This window comes from Anas platyrhynchos, chromosome 1, assembly GCF_047663525.1.
Source record: "Anas platyrhynchos isolate ZD024472 breed Pekin duck chromosome 1, IASCAAS_PekinDuck_T2T, whole genome shotgun sequence".
Taxonomy (NCBI): domain Eukaryota; kingdom Metazoa; phylum Chordata; class Aves; order Anseriformes; family Anatidae; genus Anas; species Anas platyrhynchos.
In genome coordinates this window covers 67,195,074-67,210,870 of record NC_092587.1, presented here as the reverse complement: position 1 = coordinate 67,210,870, position 15,797 = coordinate 67,195,074, and positions in this window count along the sequence as shown.

The following is a 15,797-nucleotide window of genomic DNA, read 5'->3' as shown; positions in this document are numbered from 1 at the left end:
GTATGAATTCTAATAAAATACCAGTGAAATACTAATTTAAGCGCTTTTTAAAATCTTCCAATGTTTTGACATTGTACATTTTTTCTTGGCTTTTGTACTGTGGAAGATTATACACACCTGCACTAAACTGATAAATGGTCTCTCAGAGAGATTTTATTGTGGTTCCTCCCTTCCCTCCTTCCTTCCCTCCTTCCTTCCTTCCTTCCTTCCTTCCTTCCTTCCTTCCTTCCTTCCTTCCTTCCTTCCTTCCTTCCTTCCTTCCTTCCTTCCTTCCTTCCTTCCTTCCTTCCTTCCTCCTCCTTCCTTCCTTCCTTCCTTCCTCCTTCCTTCCCCTTCCTCCTCCTTCCTTCCTCCCTTCCTCCCTTCCTTCCCTCTTCCTCCTCCTTCCTTCCCTCCTTCCTCCCTCCTCCTTCCTTCCTTCTTCCTCTTCCTTCCTTCCTTCCTTCCTTCCTTCCTTCCTTCCTTCCTTCCTTCCTTCCTTCCTTCCTTCCTTCCTTCCTTCCTCCTTCCCTTCCTTCCTTCCTTCCTTCCTCCTTCCTTCCTTCCTTCCCTCCTTCCTTCCTTCCTCCCTCCTTCCTTTCCTTCCTTCCCTCCTTCCTTCCTTCCTTCCTTCCTTCCTTCCTTCCTTCCTTCCTTCCTTCCTTCCTTCCTTCCTTCCTTCCTTCCTTCCTTCCTTCCTTCCTTCCTTCCTTCCTTCCTTCCTTCCTTCCTCCCTCCTTCCTTCCTTCCTTCCTTCCTTCCTTCCTTCCTTCCTTCCTTCCTTCCTTCCTTCCTTCCTTCCTTCCTTCCTTCCTTCCTTCCTTCCTTCCTTCCTTCCTTCCTTCCTTCCTTCCTTCCTTCCTTCCTTCCTTCCTTCCTTCCTTCCTTCCTTCCTTCCTTCCTCCTTCCTTCCTTCCTTCCTTCCTTCCTTCCTTCCTTCCTTCCTTCCTTCCTTCCTTCCTTCCTTCCTTCCTTCCTTCCTTCCTTCCTTCCTTCCTTCCTTCCTTCCCTCCCTCCCTCCCTCCCTCCCTCCCTCTCTCCCTTCCTCCCTCCTTCCTTCCTTCCTTCCTTCCTTCCTTCCTTCCTTCCTTCCTTCCTTCCTTCCTTCCTTCCTTCCTTCCTTCCTTCCTTCCTTCCTTCCTTCCTTCCTTCCTTCCTTCCTTCCTTCCTTCCTTCCTTCCCTCCTTCCTGAACAAAGACCAAGGATGACATTCTCAGCTGGCATAACTTGACAGATAATAGGGAATGATGCTGTGCTGATTTACAGACATTCTAATGAAACCTAGAAATCTGATGGCTGCTGAAAACCTCGATCTGTTGGACCTTTCACAGCAATACATTTATATACACACACTATCCCATTTTCCCACATTTTGAGATTACCACATTACATGAACTTGACAACTGCTGCTATCCAACTTACCTAATTAATTTCCTTTTATGATACTTTTAAAGTTTGTCCCTCTTGCTTCCAACACTCCCAAAGACTTTCTGGTAAGTGCTGTGTACTCAAAATAAATAAAAAAATAAAAATAAAAATAAAAATAAAAAATAAAAATGAAAATAAAATAAATATAAAATCGAAATCTATGAAAAGCCAGGGTGACAAGCTTTAGAGAGCAAATATTTGGTGGTCTACTGACCCTAACAGTTACTTTGTGTATAAAGTGTGTGTCTGCATGGGTGTACCTGCATGTACATAAAATCCACAGGCTAATTTACAGCAGTGTATAATGCTTGTTGGCTGGCCTTGTGACCATACTAACATTTGAAAGTTGGGGAAACAATTCATCAAACTACATTTGTCATAGGTTGCTCTTAAAAGTTTCTTTAGTCTGAAGATTGTCAGCTCTGAGCTGTGGCCCAGAAGAAACCTCTGTGTATGCATCATATAGTTAGCTGATCAAGTTTTCAGAACCAAAGGATACCAAATAGATTTTACCTTGTGAAATATGTTGTCCTGTAAATTTGAGTGGGATCCATTTAACCAGTGGCAAATGTATTAGTTGGTGACATCTAGGTCTGATGTAGCCATTTAGACTTTTTATATTCACTGGAGTGATTTTAGGATGCAAGAATTGGAAATGTATAACTAAGGCATATAAGTTATGAGCTAAATATGCCTATTTCTCTTTATCAAGTAGAAAGGGCACCAAGGATGACTGGCCAAGGTGTAAAAATTTATGCCGTGGCCATCTAGGACTATGTGAAACAAATCCCACACTTGTCTTAAATAAACTAATTATAATAACACTGAGCAAGTGTCCTTAACAGCAGCAAATGCAGAGCTCTGAATAGCACCTGTGTTTTCTCAACTTTTAATTTCAAATTGAGTACTCCACTACAGTATCAGTTGAACAGAATAAAATATGGGAGTATATTTTATGGAAACATGATAGTATACTAGAAAAACAGAAGTCTTGACTGATGAAACACAAAACAAAACAGCAACAAAAATCATTCAGGTTACAAATTCTTTAGTCATCTCATGAAATGAACAAATTGTGAAATGAAGAATATTTTAGTAGATGTTAGACTGGAAGGAAACATCCACTATATCCACCCTATATGACAACAAACCATATGGACCTATCCTTTAAATATATTTTAGACAGCCCAGGGAGTGGTCCTGTGGTGCTACAAACAGATTTATAATTAAGAATAGAATTGCAAGACAAAAGTAGCTTGGAGTGGTGTAGACACTATTCATTCCCTGCCTTGCGCATTTTAGCATCCACATGCATGATGTGGAAGCTGCTACAAAATCAGAAGGTCTGCAGTCCTGCAAACTGCTGTGAAAGTAATAGAAATCAAATCTTTTGACTGGGACACAACTTGTCAAGGGTACTATTGGTATGTAAGCATCAACATGTGAAAAGTAGGACAAAAATTACAAATAAAAATGCATGTTATCAGACTCTGAAGCACGTTCCTAGCTATGGAGATGTAAAGGGAGAGGCGAGAAGAAGGTCACTATGTAGTAAAAGACAAACATATCTGACATATGTGATCAAGCAGGGTCTGTAAATTAATTTTCAGCTCTAAAAATTGACTATCTCCTGGGGAAATTCTATTATTGAAAAACAAGATACATTCCAATTAGGAGAGAGGTCATACAGAGGGCAGGATAGAAAATAGAGAAGGAACAAGGGAAAAAATAATAAAAAAACAAAGATATTAGAGTTCTAAAGGTATGACCATCACTAAATGGGACAAAAGTGAGGGAGCTTTTAGGAACCTTAATTTGGAATGTCCTTGATTTCTGTCATTTTAAGCCTGCATATTTTGTCACGGTGTTTTACAGGATTCCTGCACATTGCCTGTTTTGCTGCCTGCAGTGAATCTGGACCTTGGATCGCTGCTCTGTCTAACAGCATGACATGAAACACTAAGGGGTACATTTTCAAAGCAAGAAGTGGGGATTTCCCTGCATGATTCCCACTGAACTCAATGTAAGATACGTAGCTGAAACCCTGTGGAACAATTTGAGTATTTCCCATATCGCTTCTTGGAATTGCCAAAAGCATTTATGGTATATAGACAGGTAGTAGAAGCTTACAGGGACTATTATTCAACCTTATTATGTAAATTTTGGGTTAAGTTTTCAGAAGTGACCAAATATTGTTACCATCTGTGTTCTGTAGGCATTGTCAGCTGATCAGCTCATTACGAAATTAGCTAATTGTTAGAGAAAGGCACATATATACATAGAATGTTTTGCTGTTTTGCATGACAAACTTTACATAATCATGGCACTTTTTGGTACCAATTTGCCTGTCTTGTTTGCTTTGTAAGACTTTATAGCCCTGAAGTTCTCCTAGTGTTTCAGATCACAAAATGGTACTCACACATATTGCTGTAGTAACTTGAGTTTTGACAAACTCTTACAAAAAAAGAATTACCATTTTTCAAGCAGCCCCACAGAGTGTAATATTTTTGATTTTTAGAACCATTTGAGTATTTTTTGCTCCTTGGAAAGTCAGATATTTTAAGATACAGTTTCCTTGTTTTTCAGGAAAAAAAAATGCAGTTCATCGAGTAAGTGAGAAACTGACATCAGTTCTAAATTATGTTAAAATTATTGAACAGATAAGGGCAAAGCAGGAGGCTGAGGGTTCACACACACAGGAAAAATAATATTAATATATCCCAGTAATGCATAGTTAAAGATGTTAATACACCCAGATAAAGAGAAGTGGAGGACAACTGGACCAGACTCTGAATAGAGCTGGTACATGGAGTGAACATTAATGTAAACCATAATTTTTATGCACAAAGTAGTAAAATTAGTGCCTGTATTAAATAACGTGAAGAGTGATCTGAGCAACCATTTCTCCATAAATGTGAACACAAGAGCAATGTACCTTTTAGACAGAATTTGGAAGCCATTTCTACCAATACTGCAAGGTAATGGTCAATAGTAAGAATGCCACGTGTTCTGAGAAGGAGTGCAGGAAGTTGGTTTAATTTCATGCTTTCTCTAGTGAACCTGACATAAAAATAGTAAACATGAGAGAAATTTGATTTGAGCTGGAGAAGTGATTAACAACAATATACAAGTGCACAACACCTGGTGACACCTAAAATGTAATTCAGGTTATTCTCATACAAGAAATATGAATGCAATTTTGAGCTGTTACAGCAATGTATTAATAGGTTGGTCAGATGATGGGAGACCCTACTTCAAAAGTGAAAATTAAAAATGCATCTATAAATCTGTGAGTCCATGCTCTAATCTGGTCTGTAGCCTGGCAGCTGACTTAATACAAGGCTGGAACCAAGCTAACGTGTCCTTCCATAAAGACAGGTACGTTAGTTTGAGCACTACACTTTGGTAGCTGGATACTTTCTATTATCTTGATGTGTGAGAAGATCAAAAGTTCTGCAAAAGCTTGTACTTGACTGTAGTCTTAACCATGGTCTAACACCATGGTTAAAGGATTTGAATGCTTTTTATAGATATAGTGAAAGGATAAATACCAAAGAGCTAGATGAGCTATAATTCTTAAATTTTAGAGTTCTATGGCATGAGAAAGAAAAGGTCATAAACCGCCTCTGAAAAAACTTCAGCTGAAAAATTACAAGGATCTTTCTAACCACTGGTGGGAGTTGTTGAAACAGCTTCCAGTAAAAATAGTGGAGAGCAATTAACTAGTTTTATGATGAAGCTTGACAAGTTTAGAAAACAGAGTATCTAGTCCTCCAAATGACTTTGGAATGCCTCTGGCAAAGACACTATAAACATAAACCTGGTGAATGAGGCAGTTATCAGATCAAAGTAACTGGTGGAAATTTTGTTTTCAGCAAAGCATCACTTGAACAATGCAAGATATTCCACCAGATAGTGTTGACAAGCCTTGGTTTCCAGGCTGTAGCTCTATTGTTAATTCTTAGGGCTATTTTGAAAAAAGTATGCTGAAGGGAATAATGGGGAAAAAAGAAAAAAAAAAAAAAAAGCAGTGCACAGCAGATGCTAAGTCTACCCTTACAGTCACTGCAGCAAAGAAAAATCTTCTAAGTAGGGTCAATTCTTACACTTTGTAACTGCAAAACAGCCTGTTACCTTTATTCAGAGAAAGAAGGAATGATTCCTGATCAAAGCATGGAATAAGTGTCAGATTCCAGAGTAGCAGAAGGCAGACACCAAGTCACTTTTCTACATATCTGGCTGGCAGGACCCTTTCCAGTACTCATTCTTTGAGCTGACCTGTTAGACTAGCTGCATTCTTCTGTCAAATGGGTTCACTGATTAGAACATTCATATTGGAAATATGGATTCAATTCTGTTTTCTCTCTGAGCATAAACAAACCTGCACTTTCAGGGAAAACTCCAATGATTATTCTAACAGGTATTTGGGAATGCTGATCTCTCTCAGTCTTTCTTTTTGGAGCTTTGTATGGAATAATAAACATAAATTAGGGTGCAGTGGAAAATGATGTGCGAGCGAGGCTTTGTAGACAATGGAAGCAGGCTTGCACAAGTCTACATGCATCTATGTATGTGTATAGATTTGCAGACATGCTTTGGTAAGTACTTACTGGAGCAGTGAGTAGCCCTCAGGTTTCTCTACTTTCCATAGCTCCCATATGCAATAGAAAAGAGAGCCATGTTAATCCTTGCTCTTATTCCCCTCTGTTTCTGTTACATCTAGTTCTCATACATGACATGCACAGTGAGAAGGGTGCACCAGTAAGACCTTATCCCAGAAACACACTTTTGGCTGGCAAGTTCATAGAGAGTTTTGGATTCAAATCCTTTTTAACTAAGCAGAAATACAAATCCAGATCTCCCACTGGCTAGGCAAAGTCCTCTGGGTACTTATCAATGTGATACAAAGTGGATAGAAGTGTCCTCTTCTTCAACCATGTGTTGTGAGGTTTGGTGGATACTGATATCAAACCCCAGAAGATTCAGGATTAATCAAGGCATGGGAAAGGACCAGGGTTCAAGACAATTCTGTGTCCACTGTAGTTTGTAGTGGACTGTTTGGATGACTTGTCTCTCTTTGTATTCATATACATGTTTCTGAACCCCAGTATTAGGCACATGATTTTCCTCCTCTTAAGCAATCTGGAGTCCAGCTGGGGCTGTACATCCTCTTCACAGTAGACATTTGAGACTGGGGGTGCTGAAAACAACAGCATTGTGATCTGTTGTGAATTTTGCCCTAAATGAAGGCAGTAGATCTAGTCCTGAGCATATATCCCCTTTTGAAAATGTGTTTCTAAGAGATTGAATAATCATTCAGTAGTTATCAGTTAATTACTGAAATGTGAAAAATAGCAGAGCAGATGAAGAAATACACAAAACCAATGTATTCATCTCAACAGCTACATTTGCCTGATAATACAGTTCAAAATTATTTATTTGCACTTATATTTGCACTGCAGAGTAATAACAAATGCTGTTAAGTATTTTTGTATGAAGAATCAATCTCACTATATTTTGTAAAAAGTCAGGGAGTTGTAATGATGTGAGACATTACAAAACATTGCATCTACTATTAAATATTTGCTGAGAAATGGGGAAGAAAACATTGTTTTTTATGTCACTTTTGTGGAGTACGTAGATAGGTAAAATGCAACATAGTGAGCTTTTACTGTACTGCTTACTGTTTCCAGGCATATAATTCACAGAACTGGAGGATAGATTTGCATACATTTATCTTATTACATACACCTAACAGGGATTTCTTGTAGATATAAAAAAAATAAAATAATATATATATTATATATATGTTATATATATTACATATATATATATATTATATTATATTTATATATATATAAAAAATTATATATATATATATATATATATATATATATTGCTAGATTGTGCCTGTCAAGGGTAAACAAAATTCGAGAAAATCCCAACATAGGCGCAGCAAAGAAATTTGAAGGTGTGCTCTCCTGATAACAATTATGTTTTACTGTTTTGCAAACTTGTTGAGAGAAGTTTGCTATGCAAACAGTTCAGGGAGGCTTGCATTGATGATCTGCTCTGACTTGCAGTATGGCCAAATACTTTGTCAAATCAAGACAGATGTCCTGAGAAGCAGACTTGTCAAGAATAAAATGCAGGAGGACAGCATAGCTCTGCTACAGAAAGTATAGTTGGAAGAAGAGTATTGGGTACTTTTTTCCCCTCATCTTTGTAAGACATAACTGTAGATCATCTCTCCATGACATATTACCTTCTGGCACAGAGACAACACGTAAGGTTTCAAAGAGACATCGTGATCTCATCCTGATTTCATTCATTCAATTTAAAGGAGAGGGAGAAAAAAACACTCAGATTGGAAAGAAGAAAAATTAACAAGAATTTTTAACATAGATGGTGGACTTTTTTTTTTTTTTTTTTTTTTTTAATGCAGTGAAGGCAGAAGCCAGAGCTACCCACACATCACACCACTTTTAGAAACATGGGGTTTGTCACAGCATCAGGCAGCTACTCTCACTTCTGCCTCCAGCTGTGGCTGATACCTAATGCTACCAAGGAGTGGCGAAGTCCTATAATAAATTGAAATCAACTGAATGGAGGAAAACAATCATACCTGGCTGTTACAGCCCAGAGCAGGAGGTCAGAATCCCTTATTTATCTAAGCTGCCAGAGTTGTATCAGTTGAATGCAATCTAACATTTTTTGCACATTCAACCCTTCCTGTTGAAGTCAGTGGGAATGCTGAATGCACATGAACTGCAATGATCATAAAATTAGTCAGACTTATTAAAAATCCACTCACAGCATTTAAAACTCCATGACCATCTGCTGAAATGCATTCCACAGGCCAACTAGGGAAAACTGAAGAAAGAAACACAAGAAGGGAAGGGAAGGGAAGGGAAGGGAAGGGAAGGGAAGGGAAGGGAAGGGAAGGGAAGGGAAGGGAAGGGAAGGGAAGGGAAGGGAAGGGAAGGGAAGGGAAGGGAAGGGAACACTCGTATCAAAAAAAATCCAGCACTTACTGATTCTGATTGGACAACTGAAGTTCATAAGCTTAGCCAGAACTGCAGGAGGTACAAATTGCAAGCAGGATGAAAGAATAGAGAGCAGGAGACAGAATGTACAGGAGTTTGATGGCCCAAGTTACAGTTTGAAGAATATTTCTTTCAGCAACATGTCAGTGTAAAAAGCCTCTGAGCCATCCTGCCTCCCACTATTACCACACACTGTCCCTCTTAAATGTTTGTGCAGCTGTTTGGGGTTGTTTGTGAGTTATTCGCCTCTTGCCAAGGCAATCGGCTCTGGGGCAGACGCGTACTGCAGCGGAGTGGGGTACTGGGACAGGCAGGACTTTTTTTCCAGCACCGAGGCCGGAAAAAAAGTAGTGTGAACCCAGGAAGCAACCCTGTGAAGCATGTCAAGATCGGGGGAAGTACTGACCGTAGGGATCAAGGCTGGGCAGAGCACTGTGTCACAACCAGTAAAACAAAAAATGAACGGAGCTAAAAGTGATGGAGAAGGGTTGTCACTGTTGAAGACAGTAGGGAAAAAACTTTGAGTTGTCCCGTAGAATTGTCCAAGGGCTCCTCAGAGAAGGTAATGATCCCAATACCCTGTCCAGAATCTTCTTCTTGCATCCTCCAGGGGTAACTGTACCTGCTGCTTCCCTAAAATGCCTGTATACCAATGTGCCCAGCATGGAAAATAAACAGGATGAGCTCGAGATCTGTGGTTGCAGGGCCATGATCTCTTTGCAATCACAGAGATGTGGTGGGATAGCTCACATGACTGCAATGCTGTCATGGAGGGCTATATCCTCTTTAGGAAAGACAGGCTGGGGAAGTGAGGGGTGGGGTTGCCCTTTATGTGAGGAAGCAATTAGAGTGAACCCAGCAATTAGAGTGAACCCAGCTCCACATGGGGGAGGGTGAAGGACAAGTGGAGAGCTTGTGGGTGAGAATTAAGGGGTGGGCTGATATGGGGGATACTGATGTGGGGGTGTACTACAGGTCACCAGATCAGGAGGAGGAGGAGGAGGAGGTCAATGAGGCCTTCTACAAGCAGCTGGTAGCAGCCTTACGATCCCAGGTGCTGGTTCTCAGAGGGGACTTCAATTTTCCAGACATCTGCTGGGTAAGCAACTCAGCCAGGCACGTGCAGTCCTACAGTTCCTACAATGCACTGAAGATAATTTTCTGACGTAGGTGGTGGAAGAGCCAACGAGGTGGTGGGTGCTTCTTGACCTTATCCTTACCAACAGGGATGCGCTTGTTAGGGATGTGAAGGTTGGAGGCAGGTTGGGATGCAACAGCCATGAGACGGTGGAGTTCAAGATGGAACTTGGTTGAAGAAGTAAGGCAAAAAGCAGGATTGCAACCCTGGACAGCCAATTTGGACCTCTTTCAGGAACTGCTTGGGGGTATCTCATGGGCTATGTTGCTAGAAGACAAGGGTGCTTGTGAGAGCCAAGCAACATTTACACAGCACTTCTTCAAAGCTCAGGATCGGTGCATCCCTAAGAGTAGGAAATCAGGGAAGGGGGGCAGGAAACATCGATGAGCTCTTTGGTCCTTGTAGAAGATCAAAAGGAAGAGGAATGTCTATGAAATGTGGAAAAAGGGCCTGTCCTCTTGGGAGGACTACAGAAGTGTTGTCAGGACCTGCAGGTACGTGATGAGGAAGGCTAAAGCCCAACTAAAGGCTTGCAAAAGAGATAAAAGACAATTTTTTTTTTTTTTTTTTTTTTTAAGTATGTAAACAGTAAAAGGAAGACTAGGGATAATGTGGGTCCCTTGCTGAATGAGGGGAGTGTCCTGGTCACGGGAGACACTGAGAAGGTAGAGATACTGAATGCTTTCTTTGCTTCAGCCTTTGCTCCAAGGACACTTCCCTGGGACTCCTTGCCCCTAACAATAGCACAAAGGGTCTGGGAAATGGAGGGCTCCCTCCTGGTGGACGTGGGAGTGGTTCGAGAGCGTCTGAGTGGGCTCAACGCACACAAATCCATGGGTCCCGATGGGATGCATCCATGTGTGCTAAGGGAGCTGGCAGAGGTGATCGCTGAACCGCTCTCTATCATCTTTGAAACATACTGGAAAGCAGGAAAGGTGCCTGAAGACTGGAGGATGGTCAGTGACACTCTGGTCTTCAAGAAGGGCAAGAAGGAGGATCTGGGAAACTACAGGCCAGTCAGTCTCACCTCTGTCCCTGGAAAGGTGTTGGAACTGCTTGTTCTGGATGGCATGTCCAAGGAGTAGTCAGCATGGATTCACCAAGGCAAAGTTGTGCTCAACCAACCTCATTGCCTTCTATGATGGCATCACAAGCTGGGAAGATGAGGGGAGAGCAGTGGATGTCATCTACCTTGGCTTCAGTAAGGCTTTTGATACTGTCTCCCATGATATCCTGCTAGCAAAGCTGAGAAAGTGTGGGATAGATGAGTGGACAGTAAGGTGGGTTGAGAACTGGCTGACTGGCCGAGCTCAGAGGGTGGTGATGGGTGGCAGAGTCCAGCTGGAGACCTATGACTAGCAGTGTTCCCCAGGGGTTGGTGCTGGGTCCGGTCCTGTTCAACATCTTCATTGATGACCTTGATGAGGAAATAGTGTCTGCCCTCAGTAAGTGTGCTGATGACATAAAGCTGGGAGGAGTGGCTGACATGCCAGAAGGCTGTGCTGCCATTCAGTGAGACCTGGACATGGTGGAGAGATGGGCAGGAAGAAACCAAATGAGGTTTAACAAGAGCAAGTGTAGAGTCCTGCACCTGGGAAGGAACAACCCGAAGTATCAGTACAGGCTGGGGTGTACAGCACAGATGACCTGCTGGAGAGGAACTCTGAGGAGAAGGACGTGGGGATCCTGGTGGACGACAGGTTGACCATGAGCCAGCAGTGTGCCCTGTTGCCCAAGAGGGCCAGTGGGATACTGGTGTACATTAAAAGGAGCGTGACCAGCAGGTCAAGGGAGGTGATCCTCCCCCTCTATTCTGCCCTGGTCAGGTCTCACCTGGAGTACTGTATCCTGTTCTGGGCTCCCCGGTACAAAAAAAAAACAGGGATCTCCTGGAAAGAGTCCAGCGGAGGGCCACAAAGATGATACGGGGCCTGGAGCATGTTCCCTATGAGGAAAGACTGAGAGACCTGGGTCTGTTCATCTTTGAGAAAAAAAGACTGAGGGGGGATCTCATCAATGTTTATAAATACATGAAGTGTGGGTGACAAAGGGCTTTGGCCAACTTCTTTTCAGTGGTGGGGACAGGACAAGAGGCAGTGGCCACTAAATGGAGCACAGGAAGTTCTGCACCAATACGAAAAAGAGCTTCTTCACACTGAAAGTTATGGAGTACTGGAACAGGCTGCCCAGGGAGGTTGTAGAGTCTCCTTCTCTGGAGATATTCAAGGCCCGTCTGGTTGCCTACCTTTGCAGGCTGCTTTAAGGAACCTGCTTTGGTAGGGTCATTTGACCCGATGATCTTTTGAGATTCCTTCCAACCCCTACAGTTCTGCGATTCTGTGATTTATAACCTAATGAGTTTCCTGACCCAGTTCAGAAGTAGCGCCAAAAACACAAAGCAGAAGGGAGAACATGGGATGTGAATAAATGGGAAAGGGGATGGGAATAAATGTCTTGAAGGCCTGGGAGGCTTTTGTGACCTTGATCTCTGTGAGCATTTTTATTATTCAGCTCCTTTTAGTGCTTTTGAATGATCAAGATGTAGTTAATATTATGTATTTATTTTTGGTTGTTCAGTAAACAACCATGCAGGCAAACAGTAGCATATGCTGTGCTCCCTCACTGGTCATTATGAACACTTGCTATGCCTTTTCTATATTGTGAGATCAGTCAGCCTCAGTATGGGGTATCAGATGGTATCACATCTCTTTGCTCGATGGAAGAATCAGTTGCCTTTTCTGTTGGCATATGAGTTGATCCATTAATTTAATATAATTATTCAATTAAATCCATTTTGTAAATAAATATTTTTATTTAAAAAATAGAATAAAGAAAAGAATTTTTAAAAAGAGCTTTCCTATATATCTGTGAGAGGCTAACTCGATGAATATATTACCAGTTACATTACTATCTAGGATGCTTTTGTTTCCTGAGGACATTGCTGTGAAAGAAATGTGCTTATCACCTGAAGGCTCCTAAATAAACCAATAATAGGGATTGCATGTGCTAGCAAGGTGAATTCATTATCTTTGTATGTAAGAATAATTTTTTGCTCTCCCTATGATAGTCTCTAAGCTCCATCAACACACCAGGTTGGGATTTACACTAGTACAATCTACAGGTGCTATTACACAAGAAAACATAATAAATTGCATCTTGCATCTTCTATGCCCCATAGCTCTGCTTACTGAGTATGTCAAAATCTTTAATTGTAATATTTATTCTTACAACACCTATATAAGCCAGGAAGGTAAGTTTATACCTGTTATACAGATACGGAACAGAGACAGGTAAAGTTAGAAATACAAACTTTTTTCTGCCTAAGTAAAAATTAGGTGCTCAAATTCACAAATCCTCTGTATATTGAATTTTGGTCTGTGTGGAACTGTATTTTGACTAATATTTTTACTAATGACTAATTTTTCCTTGGATTATTGAGGTTCTGCTATTGACCAAAACAAAGCTATCTCCTGGCTGAGCTGAATGTTTCATCTCAGCTGATTATTGCCTACCAACTAAAGCCACTTACAACCACGAATCAACTGTTCTGAGGCTCCATGGACTTCTATTAAGTGTGTGTAACTTTTAAAAAGATAAGAAGCAAATGATGAAAAATTAAAGTTCTAGCTGCTTCTGCTAAGAGATGAGAATTTTCTTAGACAGGATAAATGTTTTCAGTGAAGAACATCTCAGGTGGAAAAATTAACTTTTATTGCATTCTGAAAGGAAGGTAAGCAATTTTCATAGATTCTTATTGCAGTCATTTAAAAAAATAAAAATAAATTAACATACTTTTCTCAATGGTATTGTTTTTCCCAATGGCAATTTTTGTTTTCAACTAGAAATATATATATTTTTTTCATATCAAAAATACTGCCTGTGTGTGTGTGTCTGTCTAAAAATACTGATCTTTACTATCACAGTTCTTCCAGGGATCTATAGTCCAGGTCATATTTTCTATGACTCCAAATGGTGGTAACTGACTTTTCCAAAACCACATAACAATATGGAATTCCTATTAAGTTGCATTCTCAAAGAAGGGAAATGAAATTTAACTGTTGATATTATATGGAAAGGAAGCTGGACTTTCAAAAAGTCTACTGTGAGAGACTGCAGTGACATTTCTAAACCAAAGTAACCTGACGTCCAAATGTTTTGATTTTCATTATTTAAAAGAAAACTAAGAAAACCTTTTTGGAGAAGTGCTAACAATGATTATGCTTTTAATTTTTATTGAGATTTTCTATGAAAAAATAATTGGATCAACTTTCCATATACCCCAAAGACAATAGAAAGATCAATGTTCAAGTTCTTTCTAGATCCATGTGTATTAATACATTCAGTTCAAAATTCCTCTGGCTGAAAAAGGTGATAAGAAATAGGTGAGTGAATATACTAAAGTAATGGAAATAGATATTTCATCTGAAGAAAAATTTAGACATTCTACAGGATTGTTAAGTAACAAGATAGAAAGGATTGAGGCTTTCTTCAACTGTAGAAAATGAGCTTTGTAGGTTTCCCAAGGTTAAATTAGCAATTGAATAAAATGTTCTTTATTGAAGTGGAAGAGCAGATTATTGCAAGACTGATATTTCTGTAAGTGAGGCACTTTGATGCCACCGTTGTTATGAAATGTTTGCAATGCTCACGTCTTTTTGTGACTCTACCAATCTGTGAAGAAACTGCTGCAGTAAAAATGCCAAAAATGTTACCCAAGGTAAATATCACAAGGAGGGCTCCATTATTTACATCAACAGTGTAAAGTGTAAGAGAACTTAGTGACAGTCATACTCAACTTCACACAGGCTAAGCAATGTAGAAAAAAAAAAAAGGCAATACTTACCAGGTGGGCAAGGGCAAAGTACATTTTTAAGAATTGATTCAAAGCCATCATCAATATTTTTTTTTTTTTTTTTGGTTGGAACAAGATGGCAAGATGCCCTGGAACCCTCAAGAAAAAATCTTTGTGCTGACATGCAATTACTGGCATTTACACAGAGCATGAAGAGAATGTATCCCAGGGACTCTAAAAAAAAAAAGGGGGGGGGGGGGGGGGAAGGGGGGGCAGAAAAGGGCAGTAAGTAAGCCTACAAAAGCAATTGAATGAGATTTTAGGGTGATTTGACAGATTGTAGTCTGGTGGCACTACTGTTACTGTATTAGTGGCAAGTTGGCTTGATCTAATTAATAACAAAGGACTGGAACAGCACTGAAATATAACTTAGAAACAAAAGAGCTTTATGAGGTTTCAGGGAAAAAAATAAATAAAAAGGGAAAAAAAAAACAACTCTACATATTTAATTACATGAAACAAAAACTCATAATTCAGTCTTACCTCAGTACAGAGGTGTACCTAAGATGAACAGCCTAAAACATTCTCCATGTCATGCATTATCAACACATTCCAGTCAGGTTTGTCTACCCAAAACTGCTGAAATAAGTCATGCCAATAGTATATAGAATATAATAAAACCTGGAATATAAGTGCTGTGGGAAGCAACATAATTTGGTATGGAAAACATTTCTATCAACAGGGAGATTGTAAATTGGGAAATTGGGGAAAAAAATGGGGAAAAATGGGGAGATTGTGCGATTGTAAGAATGGCTTTTGAGTTTGTCAGACTAGCAATGATAAGAATAAAAAACAAACAAACAAAAAACTTTATTTATAGACTGGAAAGGTTTTACAGAGAATAATCAAAAGGTTTAAGCCTGCTACTGTTTCAATGGAATCATATTTTAGAGTAACATACTTAATATAAGTTGTGTATAACATGAAAGAAATCACTTGAAAAGTACATTGTACTCCTGGATATATAAAATGGGATAAATTACAAAACAACCTGCATATTTGTTATCTAAAATTTAAAGTCTAAATCTGCTCCCAGTGAAAGAAATGAAGGTTGTCATTAAATGAAAAGGAGTATGAATGTAAGCTCTTTAGGTCATATAATTAACCTTTGTTTTTTAACAGATATAAATTCTCACTATCCACTGTTAAGAAATCATCTTTTCTCCTGTATAGATATACTATCTGATGGGGATCAACTTAGAAGCAGAATAGCTTTACTTGTTTAATGTTTCCTTGGGCTACTTGCAGTAACTGCTGAAGTCAAAACCAAGGAGAAATCAAGAAATACAAGATCAAGGAACTGATTAAATAGGACAATATGTTTGAATTTAAGCAGGTTCAGCATCCTCCTAG